Source organism: Ranitomeya imitator, chromosome 9 (genome assembly GCF_032444005.1).
Source record: "Ranitomeya imitator isolate aRanImi1 chromosome 9, aRanImi1.pri, whole genome shotgun sequence".
Taxonomy (NCBI): Eukaryota; Metazoa; Chordata; class Amphibia; order Anura; family Dendrobatidae; genus Ranitomeya; species Ranitomeya imitator.
The window spans coordinates 87,967,619-87,990,663 of NC_091290.1; the positions used below are offsets into that span (position 1 = coordinate 87,967,619).

The 23,045-nt window shown below is 46.9% G+C and overlaps 1 pseudogene; it reads left to right on the forward strand.

Moving 5' to 3' along the window:
- The first annotated feature begins 245 nt into the window (after positions 1-245).
- LOC138648622 (uncharacterized) lies at positions 246-14,130 on the forward strand (annotated as a pseudogene).
- The last annotated feature ends 8,915 nt before the right edge of the window (positions 14,131-23,045 follow it).

Below are 23,045 nucleotides of genomic sequence, written 5' to 3' on the forward strand. Positions count from 1 at the left end.
CCAGTGTAGCGGCAGGGAGAGCGCCTTCCTGAGGTAATTTTCAGTGAGTGGGAGGAGCTAAAGCTGTGTGAGGAGAATTGTTCCAGAATGAGTTGTGACAGAAAGCTGAACAGAGCAACAGTGTAGAGTTAAGAGAGAGAGGCAGCCTGGAAGAATCAGTGGCTAGTCTGTGGGTTACCTCCCATGACGTCCGGGACTAACGGTCCGAACAGGAATTGCGGAGACAACCTGAATTTTCACCCAAGATGGGGAAATCGGACGGGGAGCACTCAGTATCAGCTAGCTGGATGGCTCAGGAAGCTGCGGGCCTGGGAGCCATGGTGCAGGAAGAAAAGCTGAGGGAGCAGACCAGGGAAAACGCAGGAGATGGATTACTCATGTATTGGGAAAATGGATGGACTGTAACAGTTATGAAGATGCACAAGTTAAGTAAAGTTTTATTGAAAATGAATCGAGACTTTGATAACATTTGTGTGTGTCTGCGACGGATTGGAGCCCTGTATGCTGTGAAGGATTCTGACTCACAGGTGGGTGAACTACTTGACACACACAGCACACCACAAAATGGACATGATGTTTCTGTAGCGGAGCGTCAGGGTGTGATGAGGAAGCAGCAGCAATCCCTCGGTATGGCTACCACCCTGGCCCCCATTACAAGCGTCATAGGCTATATTGTGAGGCGAAATTTTAACCCCGCGCGTTCCAATTCACCAAATAATTTTGCCCCTATCTACATAATGGGGAAAAAGCCTCGTCACATAAAAGTCGAAACACAAAAGTCGCCGCGCAAAACTAGGCTCATGGAAAACTCGCCACACGCAAAACTTGCACACGCGGAAAAATTGTCACATGCACAAAAGTTGCAACACATGCAAAAGTTGCCTCACACAAAACTTGCACATACTCAAAAGGCACCACCCATAAAACTCGCCACGTGCAAAACTCGACATGTGCAAAACTTGCTGCACACAACTTGCTACACTAACCTGTCACATGCAACTCGACACACAAAAAGTTGCTACACGCATGTCGCCACACAAAACTCATCTCACAAAAGTCGCTACATGCATGTAGCCACATGCAACTCAACACACACAGCTTGACATATGAAACCCGCCCTAAAACACACACAAGTCTGGTATTATCCTTCAAAAATAAAAATCTGATTAATAAGCAGACAAACTACAAGAGCAACAAATGTACCATATAGGAAATACGTCAGCTGTCAGTCACATGACCTGTCTATTATGTGTATGTGTGAGCTAATATATACTGCCAGGGGGAGAGCTTCCTGTTGGCTGCAGATTTAGCTTACAAATACTGAGGTAAAAATACTGACCAAATAACGTGTGAACGCGGTCTAATACAGGAGGAGATGACATACAGATATATACTATATACAGGGGAGATGACACAGATATATACTATATACAGGAGAGATGACACACAGGTATATACTATAAACAGGAGGAGATGACACACAGGTATATAGTATATACAGGAGGAGATGACACACATATATACAGGGGAGATGACACAGGTATATACTATATACAGGAGATGACATACAGGTATATACTATACACAGGAGGAGATGACACATATATACTATATACAGGGGAGATGACGCTGGTATATACTATATACAGGAGGAGATGACACAGGTATCTATAATATAACACTGGGAGCGTCACTCTGTCCGAAGCCTTTATAGACTGCGCTGGCGCAAGCGCCGGCGCAGTCTGGCCCCCACAGAGTGACGCTCCCAGGAGATCGCGGTATGCGTAAACACTGAACGCATACCGCGATCTCCACCGGAGAGTCAGGGACCGCCAGGAGGGTAAGTATATTCACCTTTCCCCGTTCCAGCGCTGCGTGCGGCTCCGTCTCCCAGCTCCTCTGCTGTGACAGTTCAGAGGGCGCGATGACGCGCTTAATGCGCGCGGGCGCCGCCCTCTGACTTACCAGTCACAGGCAGAGGAGCCGGAGTGTGTCTTCAAGAAAATGGCGCCGGAAAGCGCGGACTGCGCAGGCGCCGATTCCTGCTGCCGGAATCGGCGCCTGTGCAGTCCACGCTTTCTGGCGCCATTTTCTTGAAGACACACTCTGGCTCCACTGCAGGTGTGTCTTCAAGAAAATGGCGCCGGAAAGCGCGGACTGCGCAGGCGCCGATTCCTGCTGCCGGAATCGGCGCCTGCGCAGTCCGCGCTTTTCGGCGCCATTTTCTTGAAGACACACCTGCAGTGCAGCCGGACGATAGGTGAGTATGGTATTTTTTTTTTTTATATGGCAGCAGCATACGGGGGCATACACACTGGAGCGTCTTATGGGGGGCATATCATACAATGGTGGCGCAGGATGGGAGCAGCACATGACAGAACGGGGCAGGATGGCAGCAGCACATGACAGAACGGGCGCAGGATGGCAGCAGCACATGGCAGAACGGGCGCAGGATGGCAGCAGCACATGACAGAACGGGCCCAGGATGGCAGCAGCACATGACAGAACGGGCGCAGGATGGCAGCAGCACATGACAGAACGGGTGCAGGATGGGAGCAGCACATGACAGAACGGGCGCAGGATGGCAGCAGCACATGACAGAACGGGCGCAGGATGGCAGCAGCACATGACAGAACGGGCGCAGGATGAGAGCAGCACATGACAGAACGGGCGCAGGATGGCAGCAGCACATGACAGAACGGGCGCAGGATGGCAGCAGCACATGACAGAACGGGCGCAGGATGGGAGCAGCACATGACAGAACGGGCGCAGGATGGCAGCAGCACATGACAGAATGGGCGCAGGATGGGAGCAGCACATGACAGAACGGGCGCAGGATGGCAGCAGTACATGACAGAACGGGCGCAGGATGGCAGCAGCACATGACAGAACGGGCGCAGGATGGCAGCAGCACATGACAGAACGGGCGCAGGATGGGAGCAGCACATGACAGAACGGGCGCAGGATGGCAGCAGCACATGACAGAACGGGCGCAGGATGGGAGCAGCACATGACAGAACTGGGGCGCAGGATGGGAGCAGCACATGACAGAATAGGGCAGCACATGACAGAACGGGGGCGCAGGATGGGAGCAGCACATGACAGAACAGGCGCAGGATGGGAGGAGCACATGACAGAACAGGGGCGCAGGATGGGAGCAGCACATGACAATGGGGGCGCAAGATGGGAGCAGCACATGACAGAACGGGGGCGCAGGATGGGAGCAGCACATGACAGAACGGGGCGCAGGATGGGAGCAGCACATGACAGGATGGGGATGCAGGATGGGAGCAGCACATGACAGAACGGGGGCACAGGATGGGAGCAGCACATGACAGGATGGGGATGCAGGATGGAGCAGCACATGACAGAATGGAGGCGCAGGATGGGAGCAGCACATGACAGGATGGGGATGCAGGATGGAGCAGCACATGACAGAACGGGCGCAGGATGGGAGCAGCACATGACAGAACGGGCGCAGGATGGCAGCAGCACATGACAGAACGGGCGCAGGATGGGAGCAGAACATGACAGGACAGGGGCGCAGGATGGGAAAAACTAAGCGAGAACTTCGCAGAAGGGTGGGGGAACACATAGGGGACATCTCGAATGGGAGGGATACCCCTATTTTTGACCATGTGAGGAGTGTACATGGAGGTGATCTTAACTGCTGTAGTTTCTCCGTGATTGATGTTGTTACACCATCAATGAGAGGTGGAGATTGGGATAGGCTAATTCTCCAGAAGGAAGCCAAATGGATTTTTCGGATGAAAAGTATAAAACCAAGGGGCTTGAATGACCAATTGCAATTTGGCTGCTTTGTATGAATCCCTATTAGTCCTGGATAGTCTGTCCTTGTCGTCTGACCCATTGGTCCATAATAGGATATTGGTCACTAATTGTATCTTTAGTTTATTCTTTTGTTCTTTAAACACGGTCTTAGATGTAGGGGGCGTGCTTTACTAGGAAGTAGTGGTTTACTATATATGTTCTCTTTTGTAGTGCAGACTATGTATATATTTTTTTAACGCTACAGGTTTGCAGCGCTGTCTCTTTTTTTCACACTCATTTTCAAAACTGGCATATACCAGCGAGCTATAGTTTCCTATGAGTGTGTATATATGGGCATGTGCGCAGAATGGAACGCATCTGCGCTCAATCATTGAGCCTGTGCACAATATCCCAAAATAAGCACTTACTGCGCGTGCGCTTTTGTGTTCGCGTCTCACTGTTGCGCCTGCGCACAGAATCTTTCTGTGCATTATTACGGTGCGGGCGCTGAGTGGAACGCATTTGCGTGTCACCATTTGAACCTCTGGGCATTATAGCGCAAGCGCGTACTTATAATTGTAGCGTAAAAAAAGGGGACGCACTTACGTGCGCGTATATGTGTTATAGACACGCGCTTAGAATGGGATGCATTAGCGTCCTATTACCGGGCGTCCTCCTTGTATTGCTACAGCGCAGGCGCTAAGTGGAATACATCTGCGTTCCACCAGCTAAACCTGGCACTATAGCGCAAGCGCGCGTGCGCAAAAGGGGTAGGCACTTGCGTCATGGAGCTGATTTTTAACCCAGAAGTTCTTTTACGGCGTGGGATAGAAACCATATGAGGATATAAAGAGCAGGTAACCACACTTACTACAAGGCTGATAGAGACCGGCAGATGTTGGATGGACATTGTTTCCCACTGCGGCAGAGGGCTTATCGCTCCCCTGAATATAATCAGATAAGTTATCATTTTGTTCAGTTGTGAAATGGGTATGTCTCCTGATGAACCTATATAGGAGAAATGCGTCGAGCAAAGCATACTCAAGGCTATGAGCTAAGCATACTCTATGCTGAAAATAAGCTAACATACTTGGTTATATATCTAAATGTCACTGGGTCTAGGGCATTTTTTGCACTTTTTGCACAATTTTTGCACTTTTATCTTGGCCTTGGGGCCCACCTGCCTTGGTAATTTTTTCATTATAGGCTATATTTTGGCCTGTTCCCCCCCTTTTTTCCATTACAGGGTTTTATAGGGACAGACGACTTGAGCGGGGGCGCCATTTGCGTAGGATAATAGGGTGCCAACCTCCGCAGGCAGGTAGGGCGTATCTTTAGGTACAGTTTTAGGCCTTTTTGTCTTAGGCTTTATATGTGCAATATAATACATGAGTGTTCAACATATACACTTGTTGCACAGCCTTTGTACTGCACAAATTAGATGTACGTTCAACATATGTGCAAAAATTTTTCCATCTAGCATATTTTTTGCTTAGTGACATTTGTTTGTTTTGTCTTGTCTGTCCGTATGGTCTGCTGAGTGGTACTTTTTTCTTCCTCACGATAGGGCCTACTAGGGTCAGTTGGGGCTAGTCTACGGTGAGGGGGGGCGCCATTGCGCAGGTTTTATAGGGTGCCAACCTCCACTGTAAGGTAGGGTACAGATAGTTGACCCTATAGGGAATTGGTGCACTCTGTATCTTTATTAGCAGCCATACGTGTTTTTAGGTCGTGTATGTTGTACTGTTTTATTATTATATTTAGTAAATGTTAACTTTTATTGGTGTCATTTACTGTACCTTTAGTAAGCCTTCACAAAGCCCAAATTACCAAAAATTGAAAACATTAAGGGTATTGAAAAATGCGTCACAAGCAATTTTTTTTTCTTTTTTGTGAAATTTTTCCAAACACTTTTTTCACCACTAAATAAAAAAGTATGCTTGTTTGGTATCTCCATTCACCTGGAGAATAATATTGTCAGGTCATTTTTACCATATAGAGAACATTGTAAATAAAAAACACATTGTGGAATTGCACTTTTTTTGCAATTTCACCACACTTGGAATTTTTTTTCCGCTTTCCCATCACATGGTAAATCGAATACCTTCAAAAACAAGCCCTCATATAGCTACTTAGACACTAAAATGCAAACGTTATGGTTCTTGGAAGAAGAGGTTAAAAATGAGAAATGCAAAAACAACATAGTTATGTCAGTAAGGGGATAAACCTTGTGAAAGTTTTTTTGTATGACCACCTGCTATAAGGACACCAAAATTCTAAGTTTGAAACTCACAACTTTTTCTAAATTTTCACCAAATTACCAATAATTTCATAAATAAATTAAAATCTTAATGACCTAAATTTACCACTAGGAAAGTACAATGTGTCATAAAAAAGAAATCTCTGTATATGTAGAAGTATTTCAGAGTTATTACAATATTAAGTGACTCTGGTTAGGCCGGCTTCACACTAGCGAGTTTTACGGACGTATGAGAGGTGCAGAAAATACGGATTGCATATGGTACAACGATTCTCTATGGCCCAGCTCCTATCTGCCGTATTTTACTGATCCGTATTATACGGTCTTCTACGGCTATAGAAAATCGCAGCATGCTGCGTTTGTCACCGTATGGCGCAAAAAAACGCCAATGAAAGTCTATGGAAGCCAGAAAAATACGGATTACACACGGACCAGCAGTGTGACTTGCGAGAAATACGCAGCGGTGTTAGAGAGAAAAGCCGGTAATTCAGTGCGGTGTACAGTAAAATCACACTGACAGCTTACAGTAGAATAGGTAGAATAAATGTGTACACATAGGATAGGTGTATACATATATATATGTCAGTGAGATATATATATATTAATATTTCAGATTACCGTTCTACACCCGGGTGGCGAGCATTTATATTGGTATATGGTCTCCATCCTGGTATGTGCTGCTCCATCCTGCGCCCTAATCTTGTCATGTGCTGCTCCCATCCTGCGCCCCCGTTCTGACATGTGCTGCTCCCATCCTGCGCCCCCGTTCTGACATGTGCTGCTCCCATCCTGCGCCCCCATTCTGACATGTGCTGCTCCCATCCTGCGTCCCCATCCTGTCATGTGCTGCTCCCATTCTGCACCCCCATTCTGACATGTGCTGCTCCCATCCTGCGCCCCATTCTGACATGTGCTGCTCCCATCCTGCACCTCCATTCTGACATGTGCTGCTCCCATCCTGACGTGCTGCTCCCATCCTGCGCCTCCATTCTGACATGTGCTGCTCCCATCCTGCGCCCCTATTCTGACATGTGCTGCTCCCATCCTGCGCCTCCATTCTGACATGTTCTGCTCCCATCCTGCGCCCCCATTCTGACATGTGCTGCTCCCATCCTGCGTCCCCATCCTGTCATGTGCTGCTCCCATCCTGCGCCCCCATTCTGACATGTGCTGCTCCCATCCTGCGCCCCCATTCTGACATGTGCTGCTCCCATCCTGAGCCTCCATTCTGACATGTGCTGCACCCATCCTGTGTCCCCATCCTGTCATGTGCTGATCCCATCCTGCGTCCCCATCCTGTCATGTGCTGCTCCCATCCTGACATGTGCTGCTCCCATCCTGCGCCCCCATTCTGACATGTGCTGCTCCCATCCTGCGCCCCCATTCTGTCATGTGCTGCTCCCATCCTGCGCCCCCATTCTGACATGTGCTGCTCCCATCCTGCGCCCCCGTTCTGTCATGTGCTGCCCTATTCTGTCATGTGCTGCTCCCATCCTGCGCCCCCGTTCTGTCATGTGCTGCTCCCATCCTGCGCCCCCGTTCTGTCATGTGCTGCCCTATTCTGTCATGTGCTGCTCCCATCCTGCGCCCCAGTTCTGTCATGTGCTGCTCTCATCCTGCGCCACCGTTCTTTAATTTGCTGCTCCCATCCATATGCCCAATACGCTGCTCCATAAAGGTTTATAGCCCCCATAAAATGCTCCATAGTATATGCCCCCGTACACTGCTCCATTATGGTTTATGGCCCCATAAGATGCTCCATTATGGTTTACGGCCCCATAAGATGCTCCATTGTATATGCCCCGTATGCTGCTGCAATATATATAAAAAAAAAAATACCATACTCACCTATGGTCGCTGGGCACCGAGTGCTGGGGGGCCTGAGCAGGCGGGGACACCGGCGCGCTGTGGGGGTCAGGTGCCGGTATCGCCGCCAGCTCAGGCCCCCCAGCACTTACTATATTCACCTGGCCCCGTTCCACCGCTGCGCGCGTCATCGCGCCCTCTGAACTGAAGGTCACAGGCCGAGGACCGGGAAGATGGCGGCGCGCAGCGGTGGAACGGGGCCAGGTGAATATAGCTCATACTTACCCTCCTGGCGGTCCCTGCTTCTCTGTTGGAGATTGCGGTGTGCGTTCAGTTACACATACCGCGATCTCCTGGGAGCGTCACTCTGTGAGGCCCAGACTGCGCCGGCGCTTGCGCTTGCGCAGTCTATAAAGGCTTCGGACAGAGTGACGCTCCCAGCGTTATATTATAGATATATATATATATATATGTCAGTGAGACACATATATGTATATATATTAATATTTCATACAGCGCTATATAGCTTAAAAGCCGGTAATTCAATTGCCGGCTTTTGCTATCTCCTTCCTAAACCCGACATGATATGAGACCTGGTTTACATACAGTAAACCATCTCATATCCCCCTTTTTTTTTGCATATTCCACACTACTAATGTTAGTAGTGTGTATATGCAAAATTTGGCCATTCTAGCTATTAAATTAAAGGGTTAAATGGCGGAAAAAATTGGCGTGGGCTCCCGCGCAATTTTCTCCGCCAGAGTGGTAAAGCCAGTGACTGAGGGCAGATATTAATAGCCTGGAGAGGGTCCATGGTTTTTGCCCCCCCCCCTTCCCAGGCCACCCCAGAAAAGGTACATCTGTAAGAAATTATAGATAGGAATGAGAAAACCCAGAGCACAGTCCTGACCCTGTGCACCAAAATCTAATTAGCAGAAAAGTTCAAGTTGTCATTAAACAAAAACAACGTAGCCGATTTCTTCACAAAAGGTGTCAATTTAATCTGTATGAGGGTATGTGCACACGTTGCAGATTTGCCTGTGGAATTTTCTGTAAAGGTCAATGAACTCCGGCACTCAAAAGTATTCTAATTATTTTTATTTGTAATTCCAAAGCTAATAAAATTGTGAGAAATACAGACACCAATATTTACAATGTTTTGGCTAACATGCCTTTTTCAAGTTGTGTCTGTTTCTGCAGGAAAAAAAACAAAACTATTGTCATAATGCACATAACATTTGAAAAAAAAACTTGATCAGACCATCTGTTAGGTGTCGAGTTCCCGCCCCTGCGCAGGGGGAATCTCGAACCGTCTCCGTTGCAGTCTCCCATTCTTCTCCAACCACAGTGGAGTCTGCTCAGCAGAGACTTCAGCCCCAGCATCTTGCTCAGGCTGATACTGGACGACTGGTTACTACTGCTCTCCAGGCTCTGTCCCTGTAGCCAGCAATGTTCAGCAGCGAGCAGGTCTTTCTGGGACTAAGTCCTGCTTTTCCCTTACTGAGCATGACCACGGGACAACCTCCCATTGGATGTTGGGGGTCACATGCTCAGGTCCTGTAGCGGCTCCTATTGGTCCATCTGGAAGGTCTTGTAGCACTGCAGCTATAAAACGTTTGCATGACCGCTCGGCTGTGCACTAGTGTACTCTTGAAATCGTGTGTGTGTTGATGAGTGAAAGTCGTTCATTAATCATCCCCTCCTTTGTGTATGACTGCTCACGTAAGGTGGATGTCTGCTATTTAGCGCCTGGCTGAGCCATCAGCAATAAACACACGAAACAGCGTCTAATTGCTGTGACCGCTTTCCTATCCCAAGTCTGGGTGGATAGTGGCGTCCGTCAGTGCGGCACTGCATGCACTCTTGTGCTTTTAAGTTATTTTTGCAGTTGCTCTGACACCCCAGTTGCGGTGTCGAGCGCAAGAGGTCTAGACAAGCTCTAATCCTGTGTCTTGGGATAGAGCCCTGAGACTTTTTGCTTGCGCTCTTGGTGCGGTACTGTGGGCCTGTGACGCAACAGGGTTCGCTTCCTACACACTGGGTGAAGTTAATCCGTGTGTGTAATCACATTGTACTGCCATATAGTGCCGCCATTCACTTAGCAACAGGTTCCATCTCTGCACGGTGGACCCCGGGCTGCGAACGCACCTTACCCTATCTTTCTAATTATTTTGTGCGTTCTGCTAGCCCTAACACCATCTGGTCCCCATTAGTTCGTATGGCAAAATATGCTGAAAACAGGACATAGAGAAATGCAGAAATGTCAAATTCCTAAAGATCTATAAGATGGCACCCCAAGTAAAAGAAAGAAACTTGAACAAAAGAAGAAGGTCACCACTGAGGTATCATATATATCATAGATAAGGTGCTAAAGAAATAGTGCATTGTAAAAAAAAATGTGGTTTTATTTCAAATCCACATGCTGTGGTAAAGTTTCGGCTCAAATGAGCCAAGGCTTGAAAAAGGCTCATTTGAGCCAAAACGTTGCCACAACATTAGGTTTTGAAATAAAACCACATTTTTTTCACCTTTAAGCTATGGAGTGCTGCTGCCTGCATATTTTCCTATGCCTGGATTGAGGCAAGTCTTGGATATTTTGTCTGGGAGGCGTGCACCCACTTGTTGGTAAAGTGCTGTTCCAATTTTCTGTGTATAGATATATCAATCTATCGATAGATAGATAGATAGATAGATAGATAGATAGATAGATAGATAGATAGATAATACAAAGCCCGAAGTTTAGTAATAAACATAATAAAGTGGTAATAATAGTAATCTTTATTTTTATATAGCGCTAACATATTCCGCAGCGCTTTACAGTTTGCACACATTATCATCACTGTCCCCGATGGGGCTCACAATCTAAATTCCCTATCAGTATGTCTTTGGTATGTGGGATGAAACCGGAATACCCGGAGGAAACCCACGCAAACACGGGGAGAACATACAAACTCCTTGCAGATGTTGTCCAAGTTGGGATTAGAACCCAGGACCCCAGCGCTGCAATGCTAACCACTGAGCCACCTTGCTGCCCGTACATAAAAAGTTAAATAAAGACACATAATGTGCGTTAGGCCAGGATCACACTTGCAAGAAACTCGCATGAGTCTCGCACCTCAGTACCCGACACTCGGACCGGAGCGTTGAGCTACATAGAAATACATGCAGCCGCACACTCCGATCCCGAGTGCCAGCAACAATGCCGGGTATTAAGGTGCGAGACTCGTGCGAGTTTCTCACAAGTGTGACCCTGACCTTAAACGCAATATCTGTTTAATTTAAAAAAAAAAATGAAAAAAAAAATGGTGTGGGCTCCCCAGCAATTTTCTGTGCCATAGATGGAAAGCCAGCGACTGGGGGCCGATGTTTATAGCTTAGGAAGGGGTTAATACCCATGGATCTTCCCAGGCTATGAATATCAGGCTATGTATATTTAGCCTTTGCTGACTATTAAAATAGGGGGACCCCCCCAAAAAAAATGATGTGGGCTGATATTCATAGCCTAGGAAAAGACCATGGATATTGCCCTCCCTCCCCCCCCCCCCCCCCCCCCCCCGGCTACAAACACCAGCACACAGCCACCCCAGAAATGCCCTGTAGAGGTGGCTACTGCCCTGTAGCAGTGGCTTATGGGGTAATAGGGGGCTAATGTCATCTTTGTAATGTAAGGTGACATCAAGCCGGCTTAGTAATGGAGAGGTGTCAATAATACACCTACCATTACTAATCCTATAGATGATAAAGGGTTAAGTAAACACAAAGAAAAAAAAAGGGTGTAGTTCCAGCTCCTTAAAAATTATTTTTATTTATATCAAATATTAAAAAGCATAGTCTGCATGGTGTACATGCTCCCTGGAATCAATGCCGACCACCAACAGAGGCACAGTGGCAACGCGTTTTGATCTCAACGATCTTTGTCAAAGCCATACCATGATCTGCATGCTGCTCCCTATATAGGGGAAGACATCCAATAGTCGTTTGTCACATGACTTATTGCAAGGTCCTAGGCATTATAGCGAACAACTTGAATAAAGATAAGAACAAATCACATATTAAAATTAAAATACAAAGCATAGTTAACAGTAGTGCAGCATTAATTCATTGCGTTTATTCAGTCCTGCTGGGTATCTGGTATCTAAATGATAAATCCAAAAGGCTTCTCGTGTAAAGGCCCCGTCACACATAGCGAGATCGCTAGCGAGATCGCTGCTGAGTCACAAGTTTTGTGACGCAACAGCGATCTCGCTAGCGATCTCGCTATGTGTGACACGTAGCAGCGATCAGGCCCCTGCTGTGAGATCGCTGGTCGTGTCGGAATGGCCTGGGCCATTTTTTGATCGTTGAGGTCCCGCTGGGGTACACACATCGCTTTGTTTGACACCTAACCAACGACCTCATTGACGACTCAGACACCGACATATAGGCGTGCATTTGCGTTGCCTTTACCGCGCCCATTCTGTTCCGATTGGTGGTCGCTACTGCGTTCTGATTGGTTTGCGGCCATGCTATGAGGCGACACATAATAGCCCTTCCGTCCTTTGTTCCTGAGCGCGTGGTGGATTGCAGAACGTTGTAGAGTTCTCCGGCCTGCGACTCCTCTTCCATTTCGATAATCTGTTCTGTAAGGATTCTTCTGACAACTATACATTGTGTATGGTAGGTATTGTTTGGGGTCGCAAGTGCGTTTTCATTTTCCCCTAAATTTTTATATAGGGCAACTAAAAATAATTTCCTGCTATCATTGCTGTGGAGGGATGGAGTGAGGGCTTGTCTGCTAGCTGTGTACATATACTTTTACACGGGCTGATATTTTAGGGGGTCTTGTACTTGCACACCCATACAGCATTTTTTCTGTCAAGCATGGTAACGGAATTGAATTTTTTTTTTTATTTATTAACTTTATCTTCTTTTTCTTTTATGTGTTTCAGTGTGCAGCATTATGAACAATGCGCAGTGTGCTGTTGTGTTTGCTGCATTGCTGGTTGAGGAAGCTCGGCGGCAAGATGAGGCCCGGATGCAAGAGAGGCGTTCTAAACGAAAGCGTCGCATGTGGACCAGAGAATGGCTGCAGAAGAGGTCTGATATGTCCCACATGCAACTTGTAAAAGAGCTTCAGGAGAAGAATCCTCATGATTTCCGCAACTATCTGCGGATGTCTGAGGAAACCTTCCAACATTTACTGGAAAGAATTACTCCACTGATTCAACGGAAGGATACAGTGATGCGTGCTGCCATCCCGGCCGATGAAAGATTGGCAGTCACGCTGCGATTCCTGGCCACCGGGCGCTCGCTGCAAGACTTGAATTTTTCTTCAGCCATTTCAAGGACCCTGCTCAGCGTTCTAATTCCAGAGACATGTGATGCGATTTTCCACAGTCTACGTAGCTACATGCAGTTTCCCAATACGGAGGAGGAATGGAAAAAGATTGCCTCCGATTTTGAACAGCTTTGGCAGTTCCCAAACTGTGGTGGGGCTTGGGACGGGAAACATGTCCGGATCACTTAACCACCGAACAGCGGATCCTACTTCTTTAATTATAAGGGCTATTTCAGCATCATCCTGATGGCCCTTGTTAACGCGAATTATGAATTTATAAATGTAGATGTTGGCATGAATGGAAGGGTTTCCGATGGTGGCGTTTTAGAGCACACACTCTTTGGAGAGCGTTTGAACAACTGTGAACTTCACTTGCCTCCCAACTCTGAAACTAGAGGCAACCTTAATTTTGTTTTTGTCGGTGATGAGGCCTTCCCGCTTCATCCCAATCTTATCAAACCGTTCCCCCAAAAAAGTCTAACAGAGGAAAGAAGAATTTTCAATTACCGTTTGTCAAGGGCACGTCGGGTTGTAGAAAATGCCTTCGGTATCATGGCCAATCGCTTCAGAGTTTTCCACACGCCTATTATCATGAAGCTTGAATCGATAGACTCTGTTGTTTTGGCTTGTTGTGTGCTTCACAACTTCCTTCGCCGTCGCGATGCTTTGGCGTATAGTCCTCCTGGATTCATGGACTCTGTGGGCCTAGTAAATGGGGAAGTGCAGCTCGGTGAATGGCGCGCAAATGATCCCGCAATTGCAGGCCTTCAACCATTGTTACCTGGCAGAAACACCCACGATGCGAAGACCTGCCGAGACAACTACTGCCAATATTTTAACGGTCCTGGTGCTGTTACTTGGCAGCATCAGAACTTATAGTGGGCTACTACTGACATTTATACACTGTTTTAGTTATTGCACTGATTTGTCTAATAAACTGTTTGTTTTACTTTGAAAAAGCTTTGTTTCTCATTCTTTCTGCAGTAAGGGCCCGTATATACATACATGTATTCCTATGTATATACACATACATACTCACAGACATACAAATATAAATACCTATCTAAACATTAATACATATCCATACATGAAACCACCAACACTCCAGTCTTCCAGTGCAACCGGAGACGCTGTATTGAGAATGCGTCACATTCAGAATGCAGTAGCGTCTTCGGTGTGACCTGGAGAGTACAATACAGGGCGCTTCCTTCGCGAACGCAGCAGCGTCGTCTAATAACCGCGGTGACGTTGATGCGTCGTGGGCGTGGTTAACGGTGCTGATGCGTTGTGGGCGGGTTAAAGGACAGTGCTGCGGCCTTGCTTTTCACTACTGGCGGCAAAATGGCGGCCAGGCGTCGTGCAACGCCTTGGGGTGACGCAGAAGTGCGTTACCTGATAACTGAATTAGATGCCCGTGATTATGGGTGTCATAATCACCAAGAGCATCCCGTCCTCCATAAGCAGGCTGTGCTGCGGAGGATCAGTCGGGGCCTAGCCCAGAGATTTGGGGTGCAGCGCTCCAGTACCCAGATCTGGAAGAAGCTGGCAGATCTGCAGTACAGGTCCAGTGAGCGCCTAGCCAGCATCTGGTCACAGAGCCTTCCACATCGTGGTGAGTGTTGTTAAGATAGGTTAGCATAGTATATGGCCACGACCGTTTTTAGTGTTTCTGCTGCCCTCGTACACACCCGGCTCTGCTCCGCACGCCTCGTACACACCCGGCTCGGCTCCGCACGCCTCGTACACACACCAGGCTCGGCTCCGCACGCCTCGTACACACCCGGCTCTGCTCCGCACGCCTCGTACACACACCAGGCTCGGCTCTGCACGCCTCGTACACACACCAGGCTCGGCTCCGCACGCCTCATACACACCCGGCTCGGCTCTGCACGCCTCGTACACACCCGGCTCGGCTCCGCACGCCTCGTACACACACCAGGCTCGGCTCCGCACGCCTCGTACACACCCGGCTCTGCTCCGCACGCCTCGTACACACACCAGGCTCGGCTCTGCACGCCTCGTACACACCCGGCTCGGCTCCGCACGCCTCGTACACACACCAGGCTCGGCTCCGCACGCCTCGTACACACCCGGCTCGGCTCTGCACGCCTCGTACACACCCGGCTCGGCTCCGCACGCCTCGTACACACACCAGGCTCGGCTCCGCACGCCTCGTACACACCCGGCTCGGCTCCGCACGCCTCGTACACACCCGGCTCGGCTCCGCACGCCTCATACACACACCAGGCTCGGCTCCGCACACCTCGTACACACCCGGCTCGGCTCCGCACGCCTCGTACACACCCGGCTCGGCTCCGCACGCCTCGTACACACACCAGGCTCGGCTCCGCACGCCTCGTACACACCCGGCTCGGCTCTGCACGCCTCGTACACACCCGGCTCGGCTCCGCACGCCTCGTACACACACCAGGCTCGGCTCCGCACGCCTCGTACACACCCGGCTCGGCTCCGCACGCCTCGTACACACACCAGGCTCGGCTCCGCACGCCTCGTACACACCCGGCTCGGCTCCGCACGCCTCGTACACACACCAGGCTCGGCTCCGCACGCCTGGGACACACCCGGCTAAGCCCTGTGCTCCTCGTGCACACCCGGCACTGCACAGTCCTGCATACAAATGAGGCCCCTGATCATACGACCAAAAATCCGGCCCAGTATATTGCGGCACATTTGTTACAACAGTAATTACAGTGCAGCACCTCAGGTATGTAATAATGTAATAATTTTTTTTTTCTCCAGCAACAGCAGACCCGGAGCCCCAGCAGGAGTCAACGACAGGCTCACCAACAACTGGCTCGCCAGCATCACTCCGTGACATGGGTGAAGCCTTGTCCCCCGGTAATTATTGCACTAAAAAAAAGGTCCATACAACTCGTAAAGGATAGGACTGTCGTGTACTGTGAAGTGTTGTATCTTTCCCTAGGCGGTGATGCCAGAGGATCCGGGTGGTCTCTTAGTTCTTCCTCACCCGATTTACCCGAAAACCGTAAGTGTTAAATAACAAACACGTACATGATAGTTAGATGCATGTACAAACTAAGTTTTACCATTACCTCCATAGAAATCCCAACATTAGAGGACCTCCAGGCATCACACAGGAGGATGATGGCGACACAGGGGACACTGGCTGAGCAAGTCAAACAGCACGGAGTGATGCTGGATCGTTTTGTGGCTGCACAACAGCAGAGCGGCAGCCATTAATTTTTTTTTTTTTTTTTTATGTTGATGGTTTTGTTCAAAGTTTATTAGGTTGTTGGTATGTTAATATTGTTTATAAAACAAAATAACAGTTTATATCCCCTGATGTGTACGCTTTGTTAAAAACAACAAACATGTTTCATCACGCACACTGATTATATGTATGCATCTGTATACATGCACCCAGCCCATTACCCCGCCTACTAGACCTGCAAATAACTATATGCTGAATTCAGTAAAGCAGGCTGCAAGTTTGAATTATCAAAACAATTTTATTTATAACAATTTTTAACATAAAGTAACATTTAAATTTAACTCTTTAATATAAAATAACTTAACTATATAACAATTATACTTATAACCCGAAATATTTAATGGAACTATAATTCTTCATAATGGTTTTCACCATTCAAAAATCCTTGGCTGGGCGGAGATGATAATTGCCCAAGAAAAGAATGGGAAAACCTGGGATATTGTGGTGGAGGGGCAAGCGGCATGTTCAGATGAGATCTAAATTGACGGTGTGCTGGTGTGCCACGCATTGCTGAGGCGTTTCATTCATTGGCTGCCATGAACACGGATCACGGTCCATAAAACTGTGTACACTTGAACTTTCATCTAGCTGTCCAGCTGCCGCTTTGCTCAAAGTTTCAAAAATCACCCTCTCGGCGTGGATCCTTTGTGTGTCTTGCAGCTTCCCTAGCCGATCAGCGGCAAAGTTGGCAAAGCTGTCCACGGTACTGTGGCTCTGCTGGCTTAACATTTGCTTGGCCAAAGTGACCAACTCTGTTGATGGAGACACGGTGTCCTTTCTTTTACGACCATTGTTAATCCGCCGTGGTAAATAAGCTGTGTTGGGGGTTGAGGGTGCAGGGTCTTCACTAGACCCCTCAGTAGCCTCCGCCCGGCTTGGTTCATCTCCCAGCAGGTCCTCACTGGTCGGGGTGGACAGATCATCATGCCGATCTTGCTGCAGGAACAGAAAATTTAGAATTAAGTGGAGGAACTAGTAGTACAGGATAGGATTTTTTTCATTCAACGGTATGAGCACTGAGTGGGGCCAAAAAGTTTAGGATTGTACTTATTTGAAGTGGAAGGGATAACTTGGATAAAATGCAGCATAATAAAAGAGGGAAAAACTTAGTTACTATTTTCTACTCGACTATGGCATGAGAAACCAAGTTTTAAAGCTTTTTACAGGGAAGCAAGCAAAGAAGGTACTTACATCTCCAACAGGGGTGTCAGTCGGGATCACAGGGTCTTCATCCAGGGTCTGCCGCATTGAAGATGCCATTGTACGCGGGAGCTCCTGGTCACGGGTGAAGCCAAGCAAGTCAAAGTACCATAACGATGGCACATAAACCTCGTCTGTGGCGGCACCAGACTTCTTTGACCTCACCACCTTGTTGAGCTCCTTTTTATAAACAGTTCATAGACCCTGGATCTTTTTACGGACTACACTCTCATCCACCTTCTCGCTGGGGTTATGCTGCTGAAACAGAGCAACAAGTTTGGCAAAAGCCTCCCTCTTCTTGTTTCTGTTGCTGTAGTCAGCGGATTTAATCTGCCAAAGGCAGGGCAGGGATCGATACATCTCAATCAATTCCCGTACAAATTCCTCGGTATTGAAAGACATCTGAAAGAAAGAATAGCATACAGTAAACATATATGGAAAATTTTAAATAACATTTTGAAAAGAGTTATCTATGAGCCACACTACTGTGAAGGTAAAATAGAGAACAATGCGCCTGGACTGCTAATAATCTCTGCCAGTCTGCAGTCCCTCCTTCCAATAGTCCTCCACTGACCACACCAATGCTGCCTGTGTACCCCTGCCATGCAAATGGAACCGGCATAGAGCCAAATTTATTATTTAAAAAATAAGGCCTAGTAACCCTGTCTGCGGACACTCTGTGCCCACGAGACTACCTAAAATGGCTCCATGTGCTAAAGTATATATACACAGATACCAACAAAGCACTCCCACCCTCCTTCCAGAGCAAAAATATAAGATTAATAGGTGCCAAGGGAATGGAAAGGGAATGGAAACGCATTTGAGACCCCAAATGATACCTACCGTGCACAAAGTATAGATATCCGAAGAACCGTTGAAGAATAGAAACGAATAGAAGTCGCAGGCCGGAGAACTCTACAACGATCTGCAATCCACCACCACGTGCTCAGGAACAAAGGACAGAAGAGCTATCGTGTCGCCTCATATGGCTAGGCCGCCGACCAATCAGAACGCAGTAGCGACCACCAATTAACTGAATGGGGGCGGAAAAGGCAACACAAAGGCACGCCTGTGTGACTACAACGTCACACAAGACGTCCCTCATCGAGGTCTGTATCGTTATCATAGCAGCCATGTGACAGGGTCACAACGACCAACGACATCGTTGTACAGGTCGCTACAGGTCGCCGCATCGCTGCTGCGTCGTTGGGAAGATCGCTCTGTTTGACATCTCACCAGCGATCTCATAGCGACGCAGCAACGATCCCGGACAAGTCGTATCATTGTCGGGATCGCTTAAGCGTCGCTATGTGTGACGGGGCCTTAAAGAGACACCGTCTGATGTCTCCCCCACGAGACGGCACATGAACGTGCTCTATTCCCCGGACTCGGAAATGTGTTGTGCTGCGGGCATGGTATGTGATGAAGTGTCTGGATGCTGCCGACACATTCCTCTCTGCCTTCTGAATGTTATTTATATCGTACAGATGCTCTCTGATCCGTGTCTTTAACTTTCTAGCCGTACATCCTACATATGACAAATTACAGACACTGCAGTCAATTTTGTACACTACATTAGTAGAGCTGCAATTAATGTACTGTCCAATATCAAATTTTACTGTTTTATCCATGTTATAAAAACACTTGGTGACAGCTGCATGTTTGCATGTTTTACAATTGTTTATTCCACATCTAAAGAACCGGGTACAATTGAGCCAGGTTTTTGTGGATTTATTACTTTCTGAAGGGAACATGCTGGGGGCTATTTTACTCCCAATTGTTGGAGCTCTTCTTGACACTACATTTATGCCTGATTCCAGTATGCCACTAATTGTTGATCCTCATATAAAATAGGCAAATACTTGTAGATAATACCCTTAATTTTGGTAAATTGTGGACTATACTGAAAACATATGTACGTTTTTTTTCCCATATCTGAATTGATATTTTTCTGAGACATGATGAGGTCTTTGCAGTCTTTATTGTCAATAATCGTTTTTGCTCGATTAATAGTCCACTGTGGATATTTGCGGTGTTTTAATTTGTTTGATACCTGCTTTAATTCACCCGCCTGATCCCCCTCTAGACTGCAGTTCCGTTTTATTCTTGTAAATTCCCCAACTGGGATAGATTTAATTGTATGTCTACAGTGACTACTATTGGCATGTAAGATGGTATTGCCACTGAGAGGTTTATGATATGTCTTAGTTGTAATGGTTCCATTGATGTTTCCCACAAATTCTAAATCCAAAAAGGAAATAATTGTGCTGTCATGCCTATATGTAAATTTGATGTTATATTCATTAGAATTAAGATAATGAATGAAGCGTGGTATGGCAGACACATCCCCCCCAGATAATGAGGGTATCATCTATGTATCTGCCATACCACACAACATACTCCAAAAACAGATTGGTAGCGGAGAAAATAAATTCCAGCTCATCCAGCTTTATTTTCTCCGCTACCAATCCGTTTTTGGAACCATTGGAACTCCACGTACACCTTGAACACCAAGACTAATCCCTCTTCCATCAAGACCTCGTTTTTTCAGTCATGTTGCTCAGATAGAGTGGTAGGGGCACAATATTAGCAACCACAAATTAGATAGGTGAAATATGGCATGCTGAATCGTGTTAGTCACAAAACAAAGAATTGATTGAGTGTGGATGAGGCCTATATGACAAAGAAAATATGCTCCAAACAATTTTAAAATGAGTTCTCCCCTACTGAATGACATTAGCAACAGAAGATTTTTTTTCTGCATGCATGAGGACTGTATAAAATAGACTAGATGCTCCAAACAATTTCAAAGTGAGATTTCCCCTACTGTATGACATTAGTAACCAAATACATTTGTTTTAGCCTGTCAATGAGGCCTGTATAACATAGACTAGATACTCCAAACAATATCAAAGTAAGATCTCCCCTACTGTATGATATTAGTAACCGAAAAAATGTTTTTGGGTCTGTGGATAAGGCCTGTATAAAATAGACTAGATGCTACAATTTCAAAAGGAGATCTCCCCTACTGTAGAACACTAGTAACTGAACAAATTTGTTTTAGTGTGGATGAGGCCTGTGTGACCTAGAAGATATGCTCCAAACATTTTCAAACTCGGATTTAGCCTGCTGTATTGTTTGTAAAAAAATTATTTATTTTTTATGAGCACCAGTCTGCACACACAATAATTTCACCAACACAAAATTACAATGTGGGATATGTAGTGCTGTATCACGTTGAGCAACAGAAAAATGTATCTTTTTTAATGTGCATGAGGTCTGCAGACAGCTTAATTTCACCACCATAAAATTACAACAAATGTACCATGTTCGTGCCGATTTTATGTTTGGTGTTCATTTTTCGAACAAAATCGCTTCACTACTCATAACCACATCCAAGAAGTTTATTAACCCGTCAGGTGCTTTACAGGAATTAATGCAATATGGAAGGAAAAAATGATAATTTTATTTTTTTTTTCACAAAAATGTTACTTTAGCCCCAATGTTTTTATTTTCACAAGGGTAAAGGTACCGTCACACTTAGCGACGCTGCAGCGATGCCGACAATGATCCGGATCGCTGCAGCGTCGCTGTTTGGTCGCTGGAGAGCTGTCACACAAACCGCTCTCCAGCGACCAACGATGCCGGTAACCAGGGTAAACATCGGGTAACTAAGCGCAGGGCCGCGCTTAGTAACCCGATGTTTACCCTGGTTACCATCCTAAAAGTAAAAAAAAAAAAACAGTACATACTTACCTACAGCTGTCTGTCCTCCAGCGCTGTGCTCTGCACTCCTCCTGTACTGTCTGTGAGCACAGCGGCCGGAAAGCAGAGCGGTGACGTCACCGCTCTGCTTTCCGGCCGACCGACGCTCACAGCCAGTACAGGAGGAGTGCAGAGCACAGCGCTGGAGGACAGACAGCTGTAGGTAAGTATGTAGTGGTTGTTTTTTTTTACTTTTAGGATGGTAACCAGGGTAAACATCGGGTAACTAAGCGCAGGGCCGCGCTTAGTTACCCGATGTTTACCCTGGTTACCAGTGAAGACATCGCTGAATCGGTGTCACACACGCCGATTCAGCGATGTCTGCGGGGAGTCCAGCGACGAAATAAAGTTCTGGACTTTCTTCCCAGACCAGCGACAGCACAGCAGGGGCCTGATCGCTGCTGCCTGTCACACTGGACGATATCGCTAGCGAGGACGCTGCAACGTCACGGATCGCTAGCGATATCGTCTAGTGTGACGGTACCTTAACAGGAGAAAACAGACACCAAAATATGTTGTGCAATTACTCCTAAGTACGCCGATACCTTATTGGTGGGGGAAATCTACTGTTTGGGTGCATGGCAAAGCTTGGAAGAGAAGTTTAACATTTTAAACGCAAACATTTCGGGATTAGAGAGCAGGCGCCATGTTGCGTTTGGTGTGCCACTGATGTGCCTAAACAGTGGAAACCCCCCCACAACTGACTCCATTTTGGAAACTAAACACCTTAAGGAATTTATCTAGATGTGGGATCGGAAAATTGAATCCCCAGGTGCTTCAGGCTATGTGCACACGTTGCGGATTTGCCTCTGGAATTTTTGTGCAGATTCTGCATCTCTTTGCAGAAAATGCAGGTGGGGATTTGATGCGTATTTATGTGGATTTTGTGCGGATATACTGCGGATTTTATGCATTTTTACCCCTGCGGATTTCTAAAATTGAATGGGTAGAAGAAACACTGCAGATCCGCACAAATAAATGACATGCTTCTTCTTTTAATCCGCACCGTTTTCCATGCGGAATTTTCCAAGGATTTACATTGTACTGTAAATCACTTGCGGATCTGCAGCGTTTCTGCGTGGAAAAAAACCTTGCGGATCTAAAGTAAATCCGTAACGTGTGCACATAGCCTTAGAGAAGTTTATGTTGTAGAGCCATGAAATAAAAATATCATGTTTTTTTTCTACAAAAATGTTCTTTTAGCACCAATTATTTTATTTTCACAAGGTTAACAGGAGACAATGGATCCCAAAACTTGACTAATTCCTCCTGAGTAAGAAGATACACCATATGAGGGTGAAAACTACTTTTTGGGTGCATGGCAGGGCTCAGAAGGGATGTAGAGCACCTTGAACCCCCAGGTGCTTCACAGAAGTTTATAGCTTTGAGAAATGAAAATAAAAAAATCAAATTTTTCCCACAAATTTGTTCTTTTATCCCCATTTTTTTTTTATTTTCACAAAGGTAACAGGAGAAAATGGACCACAAAACTTGTGTTATTTGTCCTGAGTATGCCAATACACCATATGTGGGGGGAAACTACTGTGTGAGTGCATGGCAGGACTTAGAAAGGAAGGTGTGACTTTTAGAACACAGACTTTGACGGAATGGTTTGGGGGGTGATATGTCGCATTTGAAGAGCCTCTGATAACCCAAAACAGTGGAAACCTCTC